This window comes from Cinclus cinclus, chromosome 1 (genome assembly GCF_963662255.1).
Source record: "Cinclus cinclus chromosome 1, bCinCin1.1, whole genome shotgun sequence".
Lineage (NCBI taxonomy): Eukaryota > Metazoa > Chordata > Aves > Passeriformes > Cinclidae > Cinclus > Cinclus cinclus.
In genome coordinates, this window is record NC_085046.1 from 113,379,165 (window position 1) to 113,402,486 (window position 23,322).

The following is a 23,322-nucleotide window of genomic DNA, read 5'->3' on the forward strand; positions in this document are numbered from 1 at the left end:
TAATTTTTGGAAGATGTAATTTCCACACATACATATTTATCCTTCGTTCAGACTGCGGTGTGCCTTGTAGTCCTGGCATAAGAGCAGATCTTGCCTGCTAGCTGCTATTTAGCTGTTAACAATAACTCTGTCAAGAAAGCCTGTGTTATTAGAGGTTTTTTTAGCCTTTCTTAATGGCCCTGAGTTTTGGGTAGGATTTATAATGTTTTGCTTTCTGCATGTCCTTGTAATAGAAGAGCTCTTCTGATTATCCACTGGGCCAATGTGAAAATTGCATCAATCAAACTATTACTCTTCTCCCTATGCTTTTTTCTGTGAATGTTCAAAACCCTGCAAACTGCAGTAATGACATTATGCAAAACAGGAGACGGCACAGCAGATAACAGCAATTCTGTGAAGAAAATGCCAATGTTTATGCCCATCAGTACTCTGCTGTGGTTACCTGAAATAATACAAATTATCTCTTGAGCAGTACTCATTCCTGCACACTCTGGGTTTCCTTCTAAGGTTGATGCTTTCAGCAAGTGTGGCTACATCTTTAAAATGGTACATGCATGCATGTGTCCTGCTATATGGCTTTGTCAGTCAGTGATACAGATATTAGAATATCTCATTCACTATTGCTTTTTTCATGCTGCTTTTGGCTACCTGACAGCTGTCCTTTTGTATTGCGCCATAGTTTTGCACTATGGCTGCACCTGGACAGAATTTTTTTAGCAAGGTAATGAAGTGAATGAGAACCTGGGATCCAGAAGGTGATAAAAATGCCATGAGGCAGTGAGGAGTGAAGGGAGGAGGGGAGAATCAGAGGGATAGAGGGAGGGAGGAAATGCAGAATTTTTGTCATTTGTTTTTAAGGAACAGCTCCTGTCCTTACCACTGTACAAGAAGAAAATTTTGACAGCACCTTTCTCCAAGAAAATGTTGGGTCTGGTTAACTTATTATGAGCAACATGCAGTGAGTCTGGGTAAAAAAGGACTGGGCACAAAGTGGGTAACTGTGTGAAGATCTTGGTCCTGGGCAGGATCAAGTTTGCTGCAGATGAATCAGAGGTTTTACCTTTAAGAGCTCTGAACTGTCATGTAATAAAGAGCGGCACTTCTTCCTGTGTTTTTGTTTTGTTACATCTAAAACTCTGCCACCTTAATGGGAAAAGAAAACCAAAGCTTCTATTTTAATTAGTTGGTGTTCTGTAAAAGGAAGTTTGCCTATGCACTTCTGCTATTTCTCAAAGTTATGAGGCCCCACACCAAAAAATTCAAACCATTATAATTGCAGAGAAGGTATTATCACTTCAAGATCCATCTACCCAGAAAAACTAGTCCAGAGAAAGATTTAGGAGAAGAACATAGAATACCGTATGGTCAGCTGTAATTGAACTATCTTCATAAACTATTAATACAGAATGCCTCTTGTCCTCATTTTAGTGCAATAACAGATCTGTCTCTGAGAAATGAGCTGGGTGAGTAGGCACTATGCCTGTGATACACTCTGCAAGTGGTTGTTAATTAGAGAAAACTTGAAATGCCTCAATTTAAAAGGCAAAAATGGTCCCTGCAGCCTGCAATCAGCTCTGTGAAACCTATGTATCAGAAACCAAAAAGTAATAAAACTATAATTATGGATTTCAGCTGAGAAGGTTGAAGGTATTTACTTATGCTCTCTTCCCCCCTTTTTTCCAACTTCCACAGAAAAAAGGATCCATTGAAAAAAAAAGCCTAAGAATATTAAACAAGATGCTAGCATTTCCTTAAACAGTAGTACCAATGTACGCATGATAAAAGCTAATATGTTTTAGCCAGCTGTGAAAATCCTTTCTGTGTTTTCTCTCCTTTCTTAAAGAAATTATAAGGATAATGCATTGCACCATGAGATGGTGGATTAGTTGTGAGGCTGCATAAGATGAGCATAATTTGTCTCAGTGGTATCATGTTACAAATGGGTGCTTCAAATGGCCCAGCCATAAGGTATCTACTTCAGCTAGCTATCCACTCACTGAGCCTGTTAGAGAGATTTCCAACATGGATCAATAAACAGGGTGTTTGATTGATTTTCTTTGTTTAGGGAATGTTACTTGCTTTTTATTGTTTTTCTTTTAGTTGTCTGTCCCAGAGGACAAAGTTATTATGAGAATTGCTAAGTGACATTGCTGATCCATGTTCTTAAAAATATGACTTTCACAAACCACAAATTTGGCATGAGAAATGAATGGTTTGTAAGCAGGGTATTTATTAACCCATTGATTACTGCAAGAAAAACTTTTAAGTATTTTTATTTCTTAATTTCTGTGTTTTCAATTCCAAATGCAGCAAAATAGCATTATTCCCAACAGGAGAATGCTATCAGCATTACTGAAGATTCCAAGTTTTGTAGTGGGTTTTGGCTTGGTTCAGACTATTTCTTATTTCAGTAACAAAGCCCTGCTAACCAAGGTAAGAAATACATGCAGATGTACATGCATCTTTATGGGGACCATGAAAACTATTGTGCTATATCTGCAAAACCTTCCCTCTCAATCTCTCATGCACTGCAGTAAGGACCACTTCAAAAGCCCAGAGGATGCACCACAGGGATCCCTCAGCACTTTCCTGGGCTCCCCAAGGTTCTTGCAAGGATTGTGTACTCCTGTATTTTGACCCTGCAGCAGAGCAAGGCTTGTGTGGGAGGCCATCAAATGTCCTTATGGAGGGTCATCCCTCTTCTGCATCCTCATCCAGAGATATCTGAGTAATAGTAAAACAACAGCTAAATTATTATCTAAAAATCTGATTCTGCTTTAAGATTTAAAAAATGGCACATTCAGAGGCAGTGTTTGTTCTTATTCTGCCAACAACCAGCAGCCAGGTCTCACCTGAGTGGAAGGAGTTCAATTGCTTGTGGGGGAAGCTGATGATTTCTAGGTGCTAATTTCTCAAGAAGACAAATAACTTCAGTTTGACAGTGGACTAAACTGGAGCTGTGCTAATGCCCATATTACCTCCACCTTTTCCACTCTGGTGATTCCTCTGAGTTTGAAGAAATACTTGCTCTCTAGAAGAATGATTGATGTACTTTGAAATAAGTAATTGTTTCCTCTTTACCTCATAGGAGTCTGTTTCTCCTGCCTTTGCTCTGAGTGCAGCCGAACTCCCTGGGACAGGGAGATATCACACAATGCCAGTGCTGGAGAGGTGAGGGAGGACAGGAAGCAGGGTAGATAAGGAAGGTCAGGGCTGTCCCTTAATGTGACACCTCATCTTGGTAGTCCTGCCCACAGACTAGCAGTCATCTCTTGGCACTCTTCTTTTACTTACTTTGGTTTTCCCACTATGCCATTTGATTTTCGAAAGGTTTCTCATCTTAAAATGAATTAACTCCAGCAAGCAAAAGATCCCGCTGACCATCTGATTGGAAAGAGACTCCCATCAGTTACCATACCAATACTACTCTCCTGTTCAAGGGTATGGTGTTCTAACTGCACCTAGATGAGCAGATAGACAAGATGACTCCCTGGATTCACCATAGATTTCATTATTTATAGTGTTTTAATTAACACATTGCTTAAATTACAGATTAGCTTCTCATTCCTGTTTACTGCATTGACAATTTTTTCTTCATCAGCCCCTGGGAGGTTTGTTCTGGCTTCTCCATACAGTGCCATTAATCAAAGTGTCTATCAAAGTTTAATCAAAGTCTAATCAAAGTTTATGTCACATAAAGCTGCATTTCTTAATGGGGACTGACAGTAGTGCCAGAAGCAAAATGAAAAGTTCAGACCACTTTATAAATTCATCAAGTTTCATTGAAGTCACCACACACAACAGAGTTACGGGATTCTGCTGAAAATGCATTTCCAGGAAATCTCCCTGGCCAAACATTTTCCCATTTTCTACCAACTCTGTTGGAAACCCTACACTGTCCATCTGCTGACACTGCAGCCAGTGTACAAAAGTTTACAATGTTGCCAAACATCATTCTCCAGTCCTTCTACTCCAAAAAAATTGCTGCTCCTGCCTGAGCTGAAGAAGAAGCTCAGAGACTTGATAGCAGTTAATGACATGGCTGATAGGTCCTAACTTTATCTGGAAATTATGTTGTTCACTAGTTGATAAAAAAAATCTTGTGGCAAAACTGAATGCTGCATCAGGAATTCAGACACTTTTCATATCAGCACAGTAAACTGAAAATCATTTAAGTCTACATTTTTTGTGTGTGTGGACAACGTTATGCTTTGGCACAGCTTTTCTTTTTTGTTAACTTCACAACAATTTTGGATTGCTCTGTAAAATGCTGCCTATATTTGCAGTGCTCTATAAATAAATAAATAAATAAACACATACATACATTAATAAAATACATTAAAGTAATTCTGAGGCAATATTTCATACAATTCAGTGTATATTTGTATGAAAATCAGGTGCAGCACTTGAGTTCTGGGCAAGTTGCCATTACTTTTCTCTGTGTTGTCAAGGTTCTGCACCACTGCAGTCCAGCACCGAATTTTCCACAGAGAAACTGAAACAGAGCAACCTGTTGTTACAGATTCTTCTAGATACTTGGCAAAACAGATTTCCAGTGACAAGGATCAACAAGTATGATATACTAGGGAGTAAATGTGTTTTCTGGAAATTACTCTTAAACTGATCCTCAGGTCCTTTTGCAAGTTTAAAAAATGTTATCTTGTGCTTATTAAGATAGAGCCATCATATTAGCATACCATTGTTTCTGATAGTCCAGGAGAGGACTTCCTGAAGGCAATCATGTCATATAATCCATTTCATAACATGATTACAATCTTAAAACTAGTTATACCCTTAGTATCTAATATACCAGTTGAAAGTTTAATCTCTGATTGATAGAGACCTGCTGATGCCTCTTCTGACTTTTTAATTTTATGAGCAGTCTGTCCATCTTTATTGTTGTGCCATCCCTATTTTTACACTTGCTCCCTAAGGAAATGGGGTTCCTACAATTATATAGCCCATTTCTGTCCTTCAGTCCTGCTTTTAAGAACTTCTGATCCATTGCAGTATTTCAATCAAGTATAAGAGAACAACCAGCATGTCAAAAATAACTAATAAAAATAATTATAATTAAACAAATAAAAATGGAGAGCCTCCACTATAGGGAAAAGCAGTCAGAACTTCAGCTAATATCTTTTTCTATTATATACCACCCACCAGTCATCCCAAATATGCATCCTTCTGGACAAGGAATTGCACTGCTTTCCCTTGCCCAGTGGGACTGTTGTGAGTGACAAATGGGATTAGGGAATAAGAGATACTTTGATGGAAAAGTGTAATCATTCCTCCTGCTGTGCATTCTCTTGTCTCATGAGAGGTTCTGAATTTTCTTCATAGAATTTTTCTTCTTCTGTCCCAGTCTGAATTCATCTTTGGTATATACAGATGACCAATACTGCACAGAAGACTCCAGATGACATTTATCCAGAGCTCTCATATTTCTCATGGCAATATCTCACTAGGTATGATCTATGAACCCTGTTCACTCAGGTGTTGGGACTAGTTAATTCTAGTTATTTCATGATCCTTTAAAACCCACAGGCTCTTCTGGTGTCATGCCACTCAAGGCTTCAATTACATCACAAAATGTATTAGCAACTAAATGCATGTAATGAAATTTTGTCTCTTTTCTACTTTTCCAGCCTGCAAGGTAGCCCTGATTTTTCCACATATCACTCTCCTTTCCTACATTGACAATATCACCCAAACACTTACTAGTAAAATATGTTTTAAGCAAAGGTCATTAAAAGTATTCAGACAAGATTGATTCCAAGTGTAATCAGTATTAAAATGGTAAGAGTAACTCTACTCCACCCCAAGGGTTCTTTATTAGCATTTCAACATAATCTGCAGTATCTTTAATTAGTTCCTTTACCTGCCTTATTTCTCTTCTACTATTCCCTAACCTCTCAAGCCTCACCAGCACTTTCCCATTAGCATTGTAGTTGCCATTCTGCCATTTGATAGATTAGATATGCCACATTTTCTTGTTTGAGAAAGGTGTTATAAAAGAAAGATATAGAGCTATTCTAGACTCTGTAGCTCTCTTATGATCTACTTCATTTTTAATGTATCCACTCTTTTTCATACACTTTCATGTTTCAAGGCCAGGTTGGACAGTGCTTTGAGGAATCTTATGTTCCTGAAGGTAGTCCCTGTCCCTGCTCCCTGTCACTTGCAGAGATTAGAAACTAGATGTCCTCTAAGGGCCCTTCCAACCCAAGCCATCCCTATGGTTCTATATTTACCTTTGTTTTCAGTTAGTTATTTCTTTAAAAGCTGCTCTAAAACTTTGTGTTGTGTTGAAGCCTGCATTGTAGTCCTGCTTCAGCCAGGGACTTGTGAAATGCCTCCTTTTCAGTCTCATGGCACCAGTTCTGAGTGGGGACACTTATGCCTCTCACCAACAGCAGGATTTCATACGTTGGCTTATTTTGAATCCTGAGACAGAGAGGTTTTGGTTGCACTGGGTGGAAACAAGGAACTTCCAGTTTTGCTACCATCTACAGTAATACAGATTTCCTTTCTGTTCATATTTTCTATTGGCCGGTTCTGCTTTTGTGCTCTTATTTCAAGAGCCCTTATGGAAAATTGTCCTATAAAGTACAACCTTTATAGCTCATCATTCTTTTCTTCATTTTCATCAAAGAACCATATCTGAAGTAGGTTTTGAGGCTTTTTTTCCTGGAAGTGGTTGGGTTTCAGTGTTCAAAAGCTCCAGAAATCCTTCTGTGCTTTGCCTCTAAGAAAATCCAAGTCTTGCCCACAGAGAAGGTGGGGAACAGAACAATTAACTTCTGCTGCCTTCACTCATTTCTCTAAAATTGTGTTAGGCATACTAACAGATCTATTTTTGTTTATCCCTCCATTCTATATAACTTAAACCAACATTTATGTGATTGAGTGCTATTTTGCTACAGTTAGATGTCCTGTAACAACCTCTATACTTTCCATAACTAAGTTTAGAAAGAATCCTCTCTGCTTTTTCTCAGAAAAGCTGTCACTTGTCACACTCTGGAATATCTGGGCTGCCTTCAGCAGCACTTGTTCTCCAGCCTATATCTGTCAAATCAGGCTTCCATAATGAGACAATTCTGTGCAGACTTTCTCCCTGTAATAATGGTTTGAACATCTCAATCCATATCCAATTTTAACTCTGGAATTCTACAGCAGACTGTAACAACTACCCACTATCTTTCCCCAAAGTGATTTTGTATGCAAACAGAGTCTATTTTATCAGGGAGCACTTTCTGAAACATCCTGCTGTCATTCCATTCACACACACTGCTTTTGCCATTATCTCCATCTTTTCTGAATACCAGCTCTCTTTCAGCACCCATGTCCAGGGAGTGATTATGAGACCATGGGTGTTTCTGCAAACCTATAGTTCTATTTGTAACCCTATAATGCTTTATGTCCTGTGTTTCCTGAGGTCCTGCCCCTATCCATTCATCTTTCTAAAAATATGATGCATCAATACAATTTGTAAAAACAAGAGGCAGTGTTCGCAGGTATTGTCAGGAGGATAAGCAGTTGGCATTGTTAAGGTGTTGCTTCTTAATAAGCCCATTTTACAGTGCCTCAACCCCTGAAAGTCAATCAGAGATTACTAGTGAGCATTTTTTATCCTTTCTGTTTAACTACAGTAAAATAACCCTAATTCCTCTAGCAGCATTAGTAATGAGGGGTACTGCATCAAACATTTTTTCATAAATAATATGTTCTGGTGACTGTGTTTTTAATGAGTTTATGCAAATATCTTTATCCCTGTTTATTACCTATTGACTGGTTATAAAAAGACCAGAGGATTACACAGCACTATATAGACATATAAATGTGAGTTTGCATTATGATGCAAAAAATACCATTTGTGAAGCTTGGCCACTCATTGAACATTTTTTTCCACTCATGACATCACAGGAAAGTCAATAAACTATTCAGGTCATTCTGAGTGAATAGCAGTAAGGCTTCATAACATACCAGCGTGAAACCTGCATATGTAATTTTAATAGAAAAAAGTAATTAGAAACAGTATTAAGGAGATTTCATATACATTTTACTGCTACTCTTTTTGTCCTCATTCTTCTCACATTAGCTATCCTATCTATATTTGTAGATAGAGGTGTCTCTAGCTAGGCTTCAGAAAGCTATTGGAAGGTCTCAATAAATCATCTGTTTTCCAAAGATAGTAGGTAGGTGCCTCCTTCACTATGTTTTGGAAAATCTTGTCATATGTTTAGGTATTTCAACCCAACTTTAGGTACATATGTTGTCGTACCTTAGAAATATTATACCAGTCTGGAAGAAAAGAATTACAAGTGGTTTTATAAACTTAGGTTTGCATAAGATTTCAATTTAAAGATTGGTTTCTCAAGGCTTTTTGATGCAGTTTGTTCAAGTGCCAAGCTGATAATCTCACCTCTGAATGATATTTCCAGCTCACACCTATTGAGTGTCTTGTCACAGAATGAAAGAATAAGATAGGTCAAAGAGTCCTCAATAAAGCATCTGGCCCAAACCCTTCTAGAAGGGTTCAAAAATTGATCAGGTTCCTCAGGGCCATGTCTCTTTGAGTTTTAGGCACTTCTGTGGTTGCTGAACCCACAGTCTCTCTGGGTGAACTGTGCCAGTGCTCACCACCCTGGCAAAAATCTCTTTTCTTACAGCAAATCAGGTTTTCCCTTGCTGCAATTTTTACTCATTGTGTGCCTCTAAGTTTGAGGGTTTTGGATAGTTCTCCTTTTGGACAGGAGAACATGGCAATTAGACCTCTTCTCTTGGCTCACTGTCCTTTCCACCAGTGCTCCCTCAGGCTACACAAACCCAGCTCAGGTACCATGTGCTCTAGCCCCTAACACTGTGGCTCTGAGTGGACAAGGGAAGGGTTACAGATGTTATGATTCCCCACAACATCCCTCTCTCTAAACTGAAAAGAGATGGAGTTGATGAGTAGACTGCTAGATGGACAAGGGGGTGGTTGGACAGTCACATCCAGAGGGTAGTGGTCAGTGGCTCAGAATCCTGATGGACATTGGTGACAAGTGGTGTTCCTCAAGGGTCCATATTGGGACCAGTGTTACTTAATATCTTCATTGATGACATAGACAAAGGGATTGAGTGTACCCTCAGCAAATTTGCAGATGACACGAAGCTGAGTGGTTCACTTGCCACACCTGAAGGACAGGATTCCATCCAGAGAGACCTGGACAATCTCAAGAACTGGGACCATGGGAATCTCATGAAGTTTAACAAGACCAAGTGCTGGTGCTGCACCTGAGTCAGGGCAACCCCCAGTATCAACATGAGCTAGGGGGTGAACAGATCCAGAGCAGCCTGATAAGAATGATTTGGGGGTGTTGGTGGATGAGAGGCCGGACATGACCAAGCCATGAGCACTCACAGCCCAGAAAACCAGCCATGTCCCATGCTGGGTCAAAAGCAGCTTGGCCAGCAGGGCAAGGGGGGGAATTCTGGCCCTCTGTTCTGCTCTGGTGAGACCCCACCTGAAGTGCTGCATCCAGCTTTGAGGTCCACAGTGCAGGAAGGACATGGACCTGTTGGAGTGAGTCCAAAGAAGGCCATCAAGTTGATCAGAGGGATGGAGAACCTTTCCTAAAAGGAAAGGATAAGAGTATTAGGATTGTTCAGCATGGAACTAGGGTGACTTAATTGTGGCCTTTCAGTACCCAAAGGAGGCCTACAAGGCAGATGGAGAGGGACCATTTACAAGAGCATGGACTGACAGGACCATTCCATGATCCTATTATTTCAATGACCCTTCATTGGCCTTTGTCCAGTATGTGAAAGCATTTCTAGTACTGGTGGTCCAAAATGATATGAACTTGCAAGAGCTTTCCTTTGCCTTTGTAAGTCTTTTTGTCACTCCTCTCAGTCTTCTGAGGTCCCTCTGCCCTGCTCTCCTGCAGATCAGCTGCTCCCCTCTGATGGATCTAGGCTTTACAGGTGTTATGAGCCTGGAGGTATTGTGAAAAGAAATTCTTTACTGCTGCAGTGAATGGCAAACAAATCCAATAAAAATTATTTTCATATTATTTACAGGTTTTTCAATTTAACAGCAGCTTTTTTCATAAAGCTGCTAATGTATACATAGTGGTAAAGACAGCCTGAGACACAAACTAGTGCATTTAGTTTCCGTGAGCATGATATATTGCCTACACACTGAATTTTATTTGTTGGGGAATGTCACAAAGTTGGTAGCATATCCTTCTGCTCCCTTCTTGTTGTGCTAAAAGAGAACTTGACAAGGAAAAAATTTCCAGTTTCATTTTGGGTCCTGTGTTTTTTATGCCTGGGATTTTTCTCAGGGATGGGGAAAAAAGTGATGCATGCTTGGCACTGAAAAAGCTTTCCTGTGTCTAATACAGAAGTGAGAAATTTTAGTCGTGATTGTGTCTTGCCCAAAGACTGCACAGTACCTCAATATAAGAATTAATGTGAATTCTTCATCATGTTGTGACCTTTAAATCTTCAGTCACAGAGCCAAAGTACATGTCCAGCTTCACACCAAAAACACAGATCTGAAATTTTTTATTTTCATTGCTAGTTCATGTTAGTGCATGTTAGTTTGTTAATCTGCAAAATTACTTTTTTCTTGCCAAAATCGACCAGAAAAATAATCTTTCCTATTGTGAGTGATTTTAGCTGCAAGAGGTATGTCAAAGTGGGAATGCAGGTTTTAAAATGTGCCTCATATGACATCCAAGTTTAGTGGTATACAAGATACACTACAAATTATGAAATTTTATGGGATTTTATATCTGTAACTTGTTTTATGAATATTAGTATTTTTTCAGCCTTGTGTTAGGTGAGTATCAAGCTGCAAATATAAAAACCCATTGCACTTTGGTTGCTCTCTTTCACCAGGCACCAACTAATAGAAAGAGAGGACACAGTCTAAAGCTGCATCAAGGGAAAATTAGGTTGGATATTAGGAAAAAGTTTTTCATGGAAGGAGTGATAAAGTACTGGAATGGTCAGCCTGAGGAAGCGGTGGAGTCACCATCCCTGGAAGTGTTTAAGAAAAGACTGGATGTGGCACTTGATGCCATGGTTTAGTTGAGGTGTTAGGGCATGGGTTGGATTCAATGATCTTGAAGGTTCTCTTCCAAGCCTGTGATTCTGTGTGATTTTTGCTTTGTGCTCAGAGTTCTGCAAGTATCAGTGAATAACTAATGTTGCAGCTATATTCAAACAAAAGGTCCAGTCAGGCACAGGATGTTCACCTCTGTGGGCACCTTCTCACTGAACTGAGTGGAACTGTTTTAATGAACAAAATCTACTTGTTGGGCTGGGATTTATAGGAGCATTGTTTTACCTTAAAAGGTATTAAGTAACTGTCTTTTCTGTTAAGCATGACATTCTACCTAACCTAATGGGGATGAAAAACCTATTAAGTGTGTTTTATTAGTTTTTGGTTTCCTAACTAAATTATAATGAAAATGAATTTAAAATATTTTTCTTTTCCAGTGGGTGCTATTTCTCACAGTATGTCAGTTAATAAAGTGGTAAACTGTATTCTGTTCTCTGTGTATAATGAATGCAGTTTTAAAACAAATCATTAATGGCTTTTGTGTTAGTGCTGAAGAGAGAATTTCTAGTTTTAGTTTTGAGTGGGGCTTTTAGCATATCGTTTGTGCATGGGTGGCCAGTGTGCTCTTAGGAGTTAAATAGCTTAGGCAGGAAGAATACTGTGGTATGAGGTGACTCAATTACTATTGATCCCAGGCCCTTATAGCTGATAGACACTGCCTCTGCATGTTCTTTCCCACCCTGTGGACATTCAAGATGCAGAGGAATTCTTCCACACTCACATAATTGAGTTAAAAGCTCGAATTGAATCCTCCCTTGGTGTGACTTTTTCTAGCACAACCACAAGTAGTGCTCCCTGTCATCCTCTAGCAGCCATCTGGGATTGTCACAGAGTTTTGCAGGAGCTCTGGCAGCTGCAACTTCCCTGGAGCTCCTACCCAGTGAAACCGGGAGGACCCAAGAGCCCCGTGGCAGGGTCAGAGAGCAGCCCAGAGACAGATTGGGAGCATCCTGCAGGTGCTGGGCCCTGGGACCATGAGTCTTTTGGGGCTCACATGTAGCAGAGATCAGCAGCAGCAAACCCCTTCTGCCAGTTGCCATATTGCTCTGAGCAAGGCTGCTGCCGTGTCCCCGGCAGTGGGGACAACAGAGTGACTCACTGACAACCTCCCAATTTACTGCAGTTTTCAGTCTGCAAAATGATATAAACTAACCCCCGTCTCTTCAGTACAGCTTTGTGCTGTACTAAAGTCTGCAGTAGCTCAGAGGCTGCTTCTCGAGCTCTGCTGTCGTCCCCATCACAGGGGCAGTGAATGATGGGGTGTACCCCTCCTTCAGCCATCTGCTGCCACCCCGGCATCAAAACCCTCTGAAAGCTTCTGCAACTTCAGGCTGGTTTCAGGTTTTAATGAGTGCCTTTGGTGCTCTCACAATCCCCTTGCTGTTCTGTGGATAAATGTATTGAGTAATTCGTTATCACCAGAAAGGTGGATGAATAGATAGATGATTAGATAGATAGATAGATAGATAGATAGATAGATAGATAGATAGATAGATAGATAGACAGACAGACAAGATCTGCTCAATCTACTTAATCTGGATCTTTCCCAGGTCTCCCACACCATAGAAAGGCATTCAGAGCTCATTTAGAGCTCCTAGGTTAGTCACTCATGGTAATGAAGCTAAATAAGTAAGGTGCCCTGAAGCCATAAAAAAAATGAGCTCTGGTGATCTTCTTGATCCTGACCTTAAGTGACATGGTAGCATTTACTCTCTGTATATTCATAGCAGCTTGTCATCCTTAAATATAGCTCAAAACATAACTGCTTTCCTCAGTAACTGGGCTCTATGGTGGTTTTGCTCAGCAGAAGGCAGAAAATGTGCAGTGTGAGTCCAAGGCAACAGTAAACTGAAAATGGCTCCCCATGCCTTTTCCTCAGACCCGTGGTAGTCCCCGCAGATCTCTCTCACGCCATGAGACCAGGGCTCTCATCTAAAGGTTTTCAGAGATGTATTTTCACCTGCAAGCACAGTAGACACTAAAATAATTTGCAGTCAGAAGAAATTCTGCTAGGAGATGAATATTTTATATCTTTTTTCTTGGCATTTCCTTTAAAAAGTGTGATTTTACTTTCCACCCCTATGGAGTCAGTTCTGTTATAAAAAGACAGTTCAGAAATGCTTGAAAGTGTTGTGAATGGTGATTCAGTAGGAAAGAAATGGGGTCGCAATCATTTGCTCAAAAAGAATCCAAAGGTGTTCTCTGTTTTTGAGGGGTTTTCTTTCACTTCCTTGATAATACGTGTAACAGCAAAATTGGGAAAACAAGCTGGGAAATTTGCGTGATGCAGCCATACACCTGGTTAGCTCATTTCCACACCTGCTCTGGAGTGGTTCACTTTCAGCCTCTTCAGTGCCATTCCTTGAGAGGCAGAGCAGTGCAAACAAGGGCAGAAACAGGCTTTTGGCTTCGCAGCAGCAGCACATCCTGTGGCAGCAGCCTATGGAGCCAGATGGGTTTTCTGAGCAGAGCATAATGCATTGCAATTGAATTGATATTTTAAGCTAACACGTGTTTAGATCAGAGAGGCTCACAACACAGTCACTTACAATACACGGCTGATTGCTTCATGACAGAAGAAGCTAAATGCTGTAATGGGGAAGGTGGTATCAGCATTTCACTTCTAAATTTTGATTCTCAATTACTTAAAGCAGCTGTAAGAATTCACTTTTAGCTGGGGCTTGAACAAGGACATGGGCCAAGACCCAGAGCAATCTAAAAGGCAGTAGGAGTTTCTCTCTTTATGAAAAGCTTTCTAGTATGAAAAAGCTTAAATTTAAGAAGGCAGCAAAATCTGCTACCCCAAAGGCAGGGTCCTGTATTTGTTTCTGAAACCAAGATAAAATTGAGGCAATGAGAATGAACAGAGCTTTGAAAAAAAAAGCTCTTCTGAAAAGATCAGCTGGATAAAATGTACAGAGCTGCAAATGATCCCTAGGAAAGCACATTAGCTTTACTTCATCAAACATGAAAGCTGAAAGACCACAAAGTTGAACAGTGGCAAAGTGTGAATTGTGAGTTGAGAAAGTGTTATCTTTAAAACATTGGCCTGTATTAAGTTATCTCTTTGTTTTCAGGTATCACTAAGGCCAAGCACAACCAGTAAAGGTGACCAAGGATTGAAGAACATTATTATTGTCATTATTATTGTCATTATGAGTACCATTATTATTATTCAGCATTCTAACAGCAAATGCTTACAGTCTAGCCATTGTGTCTTTCAGAGTTCTGCTTTCTGAGATAGAAAAAGCATTTTTCTTCATGGCAGGCTATTCCTGAACTGTTTATTGTATAATTTTTTATACCATTCAGTGAAGTGTCTTGCTGTAGTTGTTATCAGCAAATGAAGTAGCAAGTCCACCACAACTGACTTGTGTTATGTTTGCTTGTTACTACACTTGAGGCACTCTTACATATTAAGGGCTTTTTTTTTTCTCCTACTCGAGGTTTCATCAAGACCAAGTCTTTCAGATTAGATATTCAGAAGTATTTAAACTGGCTCTGCAGAACAAATTAGGAAGATCAGACACTTTAAGTATGTCTTCTGTTTTGACAGTATCTGTACATACTGTGAATCAATATCCAGATTTGATTCTAAGTAGAGCATTCTTTATGCAGTCTTGAAACAGAAGAGACAGATAGCTGCATATACAAAAGTTAAAAGTAAGATTGAAAGGTACTATAGAATATGGTTAGACAAATATCTGAACATGAGTAACTTATTGAAAGTCTTCAGCTAAGAAAGGATCCCAGCTAGAGACTTTCACACATTTATATATGTATGAGCTGTACCTGCTAATAAGTAAAATAGTCCTGCTGGGAAGGCTATAGAAAGATGGTTCTCAAATATCAAATTTCTGGTTCCAAGGATTGTATATTAAAATTTGCCAAGTCTGTAGGGAGAGAAGATAAGACCTCAAGTCTTTGGGAAGCTGGAAAGTAATGAAGAGAACACCAGGTTTTTTTGATCATAACTTTGGGATGATATTTTGGTTTTTAGTTACCTATTACTTTGAAAAAAACTTTTAAAATTGCATGTGTCAAGTTAGGAAAAGGGATCCATAGCTAAGCACATAAACATGTAATCTGTTTTCCAAATGAATATGTATAACTTGAAGAAAAATTTCCATTTTATGTTTGTAAATATCTTAAGGGTACAGAGGAATTTTCTAAATATATGTTGATCCAAATGACATCTTAACTCACTAAAAAACTGAAATCATATATCGTTGAAACCATGAAAATATTTGAGTCTTTTTACGATAACCTGTGAAATCATTAATATCTTGTAGTCTTGTAACAGTAATAATCCAGTCACAAGATATTTTACAACTTAACGCGCTTTTATGACTCCCTTAATAAGTACTATAAAACCATTACCTAATTTTGAATATATATATACATAATATATATATATTTATTTAAATAAATAGGCTTGTCTGGAGTACAATTAATTTTCCTTTAATTTTTGCTCTTTTATTGATGTATCTTTTACCTATCAGACTATGAACTCACTTATGAGTCTACATTTTTATTGTCTGATAAAACGACCAAAAAGGACAATTTTTTTCCCTAAGGACAGTATTAATTAGTTAACTAATATTTCATTTTTTATTTCTTCCCCCATATGGACACAAAAACACACATACAATTTCATTAGCACCTCACAGGTGAGTGCTAAAATGTTTATTAGTTCTTCACGGTGAATATTTAACCCTGAATCCAGTTAAGCACTACTGCCTAAATATTAATTCCCTGGATTATTAATCCATGGTGACCAGTCCTATTTCTTCCTTTTCGTCCTCCCCTCTAGTCTCCCACCCCAACACACTTTCTCCTTGCTGTCATCTGGAAAAGATGCTGATTCTAATGATGATGTCATAAATTCTGAAAAAAAAAGGAGGTAACATTTTCAACCAGTATTTCTGTTGTCAAAACCAGATGCTTTAGCTTCTGAGTGTCTTTGAATACAGTCATTTAAATGTGTTCAGCCTCTAAAGCCATTACCAAGGCTGTAATGTAAAAACTCACATCGAGTTTTTATTATGGCTTCTCCCAGTACTTAATGTCAGGTGTCAGATGAGGAGGAATGTATTTGTATAGGAGGAATGTATATGTATAATGGATCACAAAATTCACTCTCCTACTATGAAACACTAAGAAACTAACCAAGCAATACTATGCTATGAAATGCAAAACAATAATCAACAAAAATTAGCATTATGTCATTAACTATGTCCAAAGTGAGACAAAAATAGGCAAACTTTGCAGAGTGGCTCATGTATTTGTGTGTGGAGGGACTTAGGACTGAGATTTGAGGTTTCTGTGAAGCTGGCACTAAATTTGTATTATTCCCCAGCAGGGGCATGAGAAAGGTGACCTCTTCTCACCCAGGACTAAGAATTCATCCTACATGTAAGCATCCTAGAACCTACATATGTTTGGCAGAAGTCTGCATCTCTGCTAACATTTCCTTGAAAAAACTGCAAGAAAAAAGAAGTCTGTGTTTTGGTTTTTTTTTAAAAAAAAAGCAGTAACTACGTGCATGATCATAAATTGCTCTAGCCTGTGTGTTTCCATGTCCCAGAAAGTTCAGGGTTTCACCACAGAATGCAAATTGAAACTGACTGCAACAGTTGGCTCTAGATTTTGTTGTCAGGGAGCAGTATTCATTTTCCTCAGTCCCTGATTTCTGTTGCCTTTCTGCTTAAGAGAAAAAGAACAAAAGGAGATAAGGAAGCAGATTGAGAGAGCTTGCCATAGAAATTAAAATATGCTAAAATTATGCCTTCTTCCTGGTAAGAAGTGCCATAACTCCAGGATGCTGCAAAACTAGATCTAAAATAGCAGAAATGTGCTGTTAAGAGTGGGGAAGAAAGAGGCAACAGATAAAGGTACTGGCCAGCAGAGTGCAAGCATGCAACTGAGCTGCCAAACTTGAATTTGAATTTTAATTCTCCCCCTACACAAGCTTTGCTCAAAGCTATCGTGAAGGCAGTGTGGATCTGAGTCCTTCTGCATCACTGCTGAAGAAAAGCACAAGGCCCACATCTTTTCTTCCAGCCAAGATTCCACCTTGGAACCATCACAACACCAGCACCCTGAGCGGTACCCAGACCTCACAGCAGCCTTGCAGAAGTGATTTGCTCAGATTTTGGCTCAGATTCAGGTTCATTTCAGTTCAGTGATTTTCACTTATGCTTCTCAGACATCATCCACTGTCTCAGGGTTACTGTTGTTGCCTTTTTCCCAACCTGGAGATGAAACTCGAGATAATTTTAGTAAGGAGGTAATATAAAAGGGGATCTTTATTTGGAAGGCCTTCAGAAGCAGTTATGGAAAGATGCCCACAAAAGCCCTCCCAACCCCCATGAGTACATAAAAATGAGTACTTTTTTACAGGCTTTGGGAAATTAGCATGACGGATAAAAAAGCACCAGTTAGGAGGACACGTGGTGCTACAATTCCCCCCAGGTCAAGCCCCTTCTCTGGAGCCCTGTCCAGCTCCAGTTGTACTCTGTCCATGAGAATGTAGAATGTATCAAAGAGTTGTTCCCAGCCTTGGTTCCCAGGAAGAACCAAGGTAGCACTGGAGCCTTGTATGCCCTGGGGCTTGGAGCTCTGGAATTTGTTTTGTCTTTCTGCTTAGGGAAAGGCCATGGAAAAGTACTGGGAAAACGAGTCACTAATACAATAGGTGACAGAGTTACAAATATATGTGTGAAGAATATAGAGAGCATAGAGAAAAAGACAAATCCTAATGGCATCACTGTGAGCTATTGTTTTAGAGGATTCTGGTGGAATATGCCAATGCTCTCAAACACCATTGATCATCTGGCTCAGAATCTTCTTCTGACTTGTATATTAAATGAGCTGACATTTGTTCCAGCTCATTTTGTTTTCCAACAGAATTCAAACCATCTCAAATGAACTTGTTTTAGGAATGTTCTTCTTTCTGGTCTCTGTTTGGATGGGGGTTTCATATTCCATTGGTCTCAGGGATCCACTGTTCCTCTTGATATTCATCTGAATATCCAATTCTTCTTGTCATCAGGGTTTTGTTCAAGAACGTGCATAGTTAGGTCAACAAGAGTGGAAAAGTGTCTTAAACTAGATATTCCTCAGCCATTTGTAGGGGAAAATTTTGCCTGAAATAAACATTATGCCAAATGGAGACATGTCAGCTGTCTGAGCATGCTTCTTAGATTCTCATGTAAAGAAATTACTGGAAGCTGGTCAAAAGCTGGCAAGGTTTTTTTGTAATTTTTTTTTCTAATTTGGAACATGAAGTGTCAGCAATGGCCTGTTTACATGATACTGGTACAATTTATGTCCCGATACTTTAATCTCTACCATCAACTGCCATGAGAGATGCCTGAACAATGGTTCTTTATTATGTGTGGAACATATTGCACCATGAAAGTGTCCCCAAACACTTAACAGAGTTACATAAAGCAGTCTCAGTAAAGAATAGCAGAGAATAAATAAATTTTAAAGGTTTAGGCAAAGGAAAGCAGAAGTAATTCAAACACTTAGTCAGACATAAAGAACAGAGCAAGGCAGTAAATGATACCATGTATTTATTTTGAAAATACCTAGAACAGTTGTTTTGTTTTTTTCCATTTGCTCTCTGAAGTACTGACTCTGCCTCTCAAGAAAGCTGAAGAGAACTAGTGTCATAAACAAGCAGCCTGGAGTCTAACAGAGGCAGCCATGCAGAGTGTTAAGCTTTCTTTTCAAGAAACCATCCAGCCCTGGTGTAACAAGATACTTAAACCAGTTTGTGTGATTAGAGTTGTTCAGCCATGGAAAGCTGGCTATGTATTTAAATGCCTTGCTGAATTGTGAAGATGGTACTGAGGAAACTGCATGTTAAGGGTGGAATTAATCTTGCTGAACTACAGTTCTGTTTAAAAATTAGATGTTCTGTTTAAGCTACTTTTATAGCCAGTTAAGAGAGAGAGGCACCTGAAAGACATTCTTTCCTTCTTGAGGGGTATCAAATATAGATAGATGAGATAACTTACCCTGTAGATATGCTCACATCTCTCAATGGACTAGCAATGGAGCACAGGTAATAAATTTAGTTTCAGTATCTGATTTAAACATGGCTAAAATTTAGGGAGATGGACACACATTTACTTCTTCTACATCTTTCACTGCAAGATAGATGCTTGAAAAATTTGTGGAGAGAGATTTCTCATGGCTCTGTGCACATACCAGGGAGTTTGCATTGCTGTGGAATCTAAGACATTTTGAATTCCTTCACCACAGAAGTTTTCTTGCATTGTCACACAGGAATAAACTAAAAGCTTGTTGAGCATGAAATTTTTTTTCTTAAATCTTTTCTTAAAGCACTTACAAAAAATTTCCAGTTGAACCCATAGCTGTTGTATCACACCTGCAGTAATAAAAAACACTGCAAATGTTTGTGACTTAATACCCCTTCAGGTCATAGAGTGAATTGTAATGTCTGTTCTGCCCTAAAAAATGACAGTGCTGCTCTCTGAGGAAGGAACAGCTTGTTCCACCTGCCACAAGATCAGCCTTTCAGCCTTGTACAGAAAATGGTCCAATATGATACCTTGGGATTATCCTCCTGTAACTGGCTTGCCTAATTCAAACTGGCAGACACAATCTGAATTCAGTGAATCAGAAGAAACATGAGATTTCATCAGTGAGATCATTTGAGTAGATTAACTCAGGCACTACCAGCAGAACTCTTAGGGCAAAGGAGGTGAGGACAGAGGCCAAACAAAACTGCTTGACTGCAAGTGCCTGTATCCCACTGTAGCAGAGGCATCCATAAGGTACCTGGTTTTCTAGGGATGAAATATGAAATGTCTGGCCCATCCTTAGAGCCTGGGTTAACAAGTTATCACAGACAGACATGTCATATGCAGAGCTTGCAGTACAATTTACTGTCCTTCTTATAAGGGTTATAAATGCCTCATTTATACTGCAGACATAAGTTCGCTGTCTCAAAATCTTATTAACTATTGAATAACAAAACACAAACATTATACTTTTTCAGCATAAACAAAACAACAATTGTATTAGAGGTCCTACAGGCATTGCTCGTTTGTATTAATAATTTCTGCTTTTCAATCAAGCTGTACATGATGCCAAGTTAATTATTTTAAGTACTTTTCAGTCTTGGCACTTTATTTGGACTGCAAGTGGAGAAGCGAGGAGAGAAACAAAGAGCGGAGAAATGGAAAATCCTTCACCATCAAATAATTGAGGCATATGACAGAAGAGGATTTAGGAGGAAAAGCCCTAAGGAGATTTTGGGAGTTTTCACTAGTTTGTTCAATGGTGAACCATCCAAAAATGAAATGCCTGAAAAGCTGGAGGCTGAACAGCTTAAGATAGACTGTGCACACAGAAACATTGCAATGTTAACCACTGGAAGAGGCATAAATTATGCATTTCTGGTGTGTCTCTATAGGCCTTATAACCTTCTTTCTACTTTTAGGGTGCTCATTACCTGCAGGAGCAATAAACAGAAAGTATCTTGCAGCTAGCATGATTTCCTACCTTTAGAGTGATTTCAAATCAAATAAAAAGCTTGAAGTTGCTTCTGAAGTATATTGGATAGAAATAATCAGTGATTTGAAGGTACATGGTGCCAGGGAGGTTGGATTATGTCTGGCTGGTTTTGCTTGCTGAATCTTTTATGTTTCAGATAGATATTGTTGTTCCTGTGAGAGATTATGCAAGTGACACAAATAATGGAAAATGCCTTCATTAATTCTGAAAGGAAAGGCCTAACTTCCCTTACTTCAGCAACTTCAAGCTGACTAATAAAAAGATATCTTTTTTAAACTGGCAAGAATTATAGACAACAGAGGTTAGAAAGCACACTTAAGACTGATCTTAGAAAAAGAAGCTCTGGTGATCAGCAATCTGCTTAACTCCCCAAACCTAGCAGAAATTTTTCAAAATTTAAGATATAGGAATACCTTAGGAAAAAATAATGATCAAGTTCAAACCACACAATTCTAAGATAAAATTTGTACAAAACTAATTATTTTAAGTCTTAAAAAAAAACGAAATTATTTCTTATCTGAAAGAGCAGATTGTTGAATACAAATCAGTCCTATATTATGAGCTGTCCTATTGCAATATGGAAACCCATGACAATGTTTAGTATACAAAGCCTGGCACGGTTCTATGTGTTCCTCTAGTACTAAATGTGATACACCATCATTTTCTTTAGCAGTAACATGCTTTTTTTTCAGCTCCTTCCTCATGCATGAAAATCAGTCCAAAGGCTACCACCTTATACGCATAGATGTACATTATAAAAGCCTCATAATTATAAAAAATTATTAAATTTCTAGTTTAAAAAAACAAAACAGATTTTCAAAATATATATCAAAATATTTATTACTGGCATATCCCATCAGTCCACACAAGCCACCATTGCCTAAGAACATCTTTTTATTGTTTCATCATGAGTTTGTGCTGAGTCTGGAAATGGGATTTGCATACATTCTTACACCATACAGACCTGCTGATTCCACTGAGGATCCAGGTGGAGTCAGGGATCTGGCTTCCATTACAAGATTGAAGTTTTAAGTTTCAATTTCTTGGGACTGAGGAAAATTTTCTCCTCTAAACTATGACACCTCAAAAATGCTTACAAGGAAAACCTTGGAGTCATTGCAGCCACCTGAAGTTTATCATCATTCACATGTGGCCAGGATTTCTCTATCAGGAAAAGCAAAACCAGATAAGAATTGAGATTTGATTGGTAGCAACATGATTTTATTCTTATAAAAAAAATTTAAAAAGCTATTGAGCCTAAAAAGCATGTTCAATTTATGACAAAAAGTGCAATTTCATCTTACATGTGGAAACACCAGTATATTTATTAATTTCTAAAGTGTAAATGATAACTAGATTTCAGAAGCAGAAAATTAAAGAGTGCTATTGAGCTCATAAGGAGTAGATATATTTTGGCAGACTGGTTATCATTTAGCACAACAAAGTCAATCATCTGACTTGGATGTTGCTCCCCTTCACTGTAGGAGTTAGAGAATACAGATCAGGAAGACGGCAGCCAGAAAGTCACGACTTTGGTCTTGGGGGATTTCAATTACTTAGGTATTGATTAGGATGACAACTATACAAAAGATGTAGAGAGGAACACATTTGTAAAGGTTGGCCAGGGTTGCTTTCTTTCTTTGTTGAGGTGACTACATAATGAGAGCTTATTTAGAAACTTGTCCTAACAGTTGTGAGCTGGGATAAATAGAGTTCAGGAAACAGCAAGAGCTTTCTGGGTCTGAAATCTGCCTTGTGGTTGGGAAACACAGCACCGTTTTTCTCACAACTGTGACTATTCCTTCCAGAAGCTCCCTGCCAGCTGCCTCATGACAAACGACCGTATGATTTCCAAAGATCTTTTGTCCCTCCTACATTATCTCAGAATATCTCTACCCTGACTAAACTCCTTGAAAAGTCAGATTTACATCACAGGCACAGTACCAACAGAGGTTTAGAGACCAATGTGTGTGTGTGTGTAAATATTAAGGCATCATCCTAACACTAGAAGTTTTTTGGGAGCAGTGCTTTATACTCCTTCAAATGAAGATCCATAATTAGGTGGAATGTCCTCAAAAATTACCATAATTGCAGTTAAATGACTGGTGTGGTATGGATGTGAAATCATCAAATCATAGCCTTTTCCAAATAGGTCAATAGAAATGAAATCACACTCAGTCAGAGTAGGAGCCACCTCTACTATTGAAGAGTTTACTCATTGTACACAGAGAGTGTTTCTTAGTCATCACAACAAACACTCTCCAGGAGTTTCATTAAACTAAGCGCTGCTTCAAGGCCAAGGAGCCCAGCTCACATGTTCAATTAATCCCATATATTTTTTTAATACTTGAACACTGTGTTAATTTAAGGCTTAATGCTACCTTCAGATACTCAACCTCAAAGTCTCACTAATAGAGCATGTTTATTTCTTCACTTTGGGGAAGTGGAATGTGAAAAGGCTGATATTGCTTGTAACACTGCTGCTTATTGAGTATGTCTGTGCCCCGCTTTAACCAAAGGTGATTCCTCTGCAATTAAAACAGAATTTCATCTGTTTCCAGCCTGTCTTTCATGCAGCTTCTCTGACTGAGCAATTTGGGTCCAGCTAGTTCATTCATGTGCAGAATCAAGAAGTTCCAGCTTCTCCCTGGTACATC

At 38.9% G+C, this 23,322-nt stretch overlaps 1 protein-coding gene across 1 annotated transcript in view; it reads left to right on the plus strand.

Annotated features, from left to right (window-relative positions):
- XKR4 (XK related 4) overlaps positions 1 to 23,322 on the plus strand; it is a 208,505-nt gene that overhangs the window by 136,360 nt on the left and 48,823 nt on the right. The window lies entirely within an intron of this gene.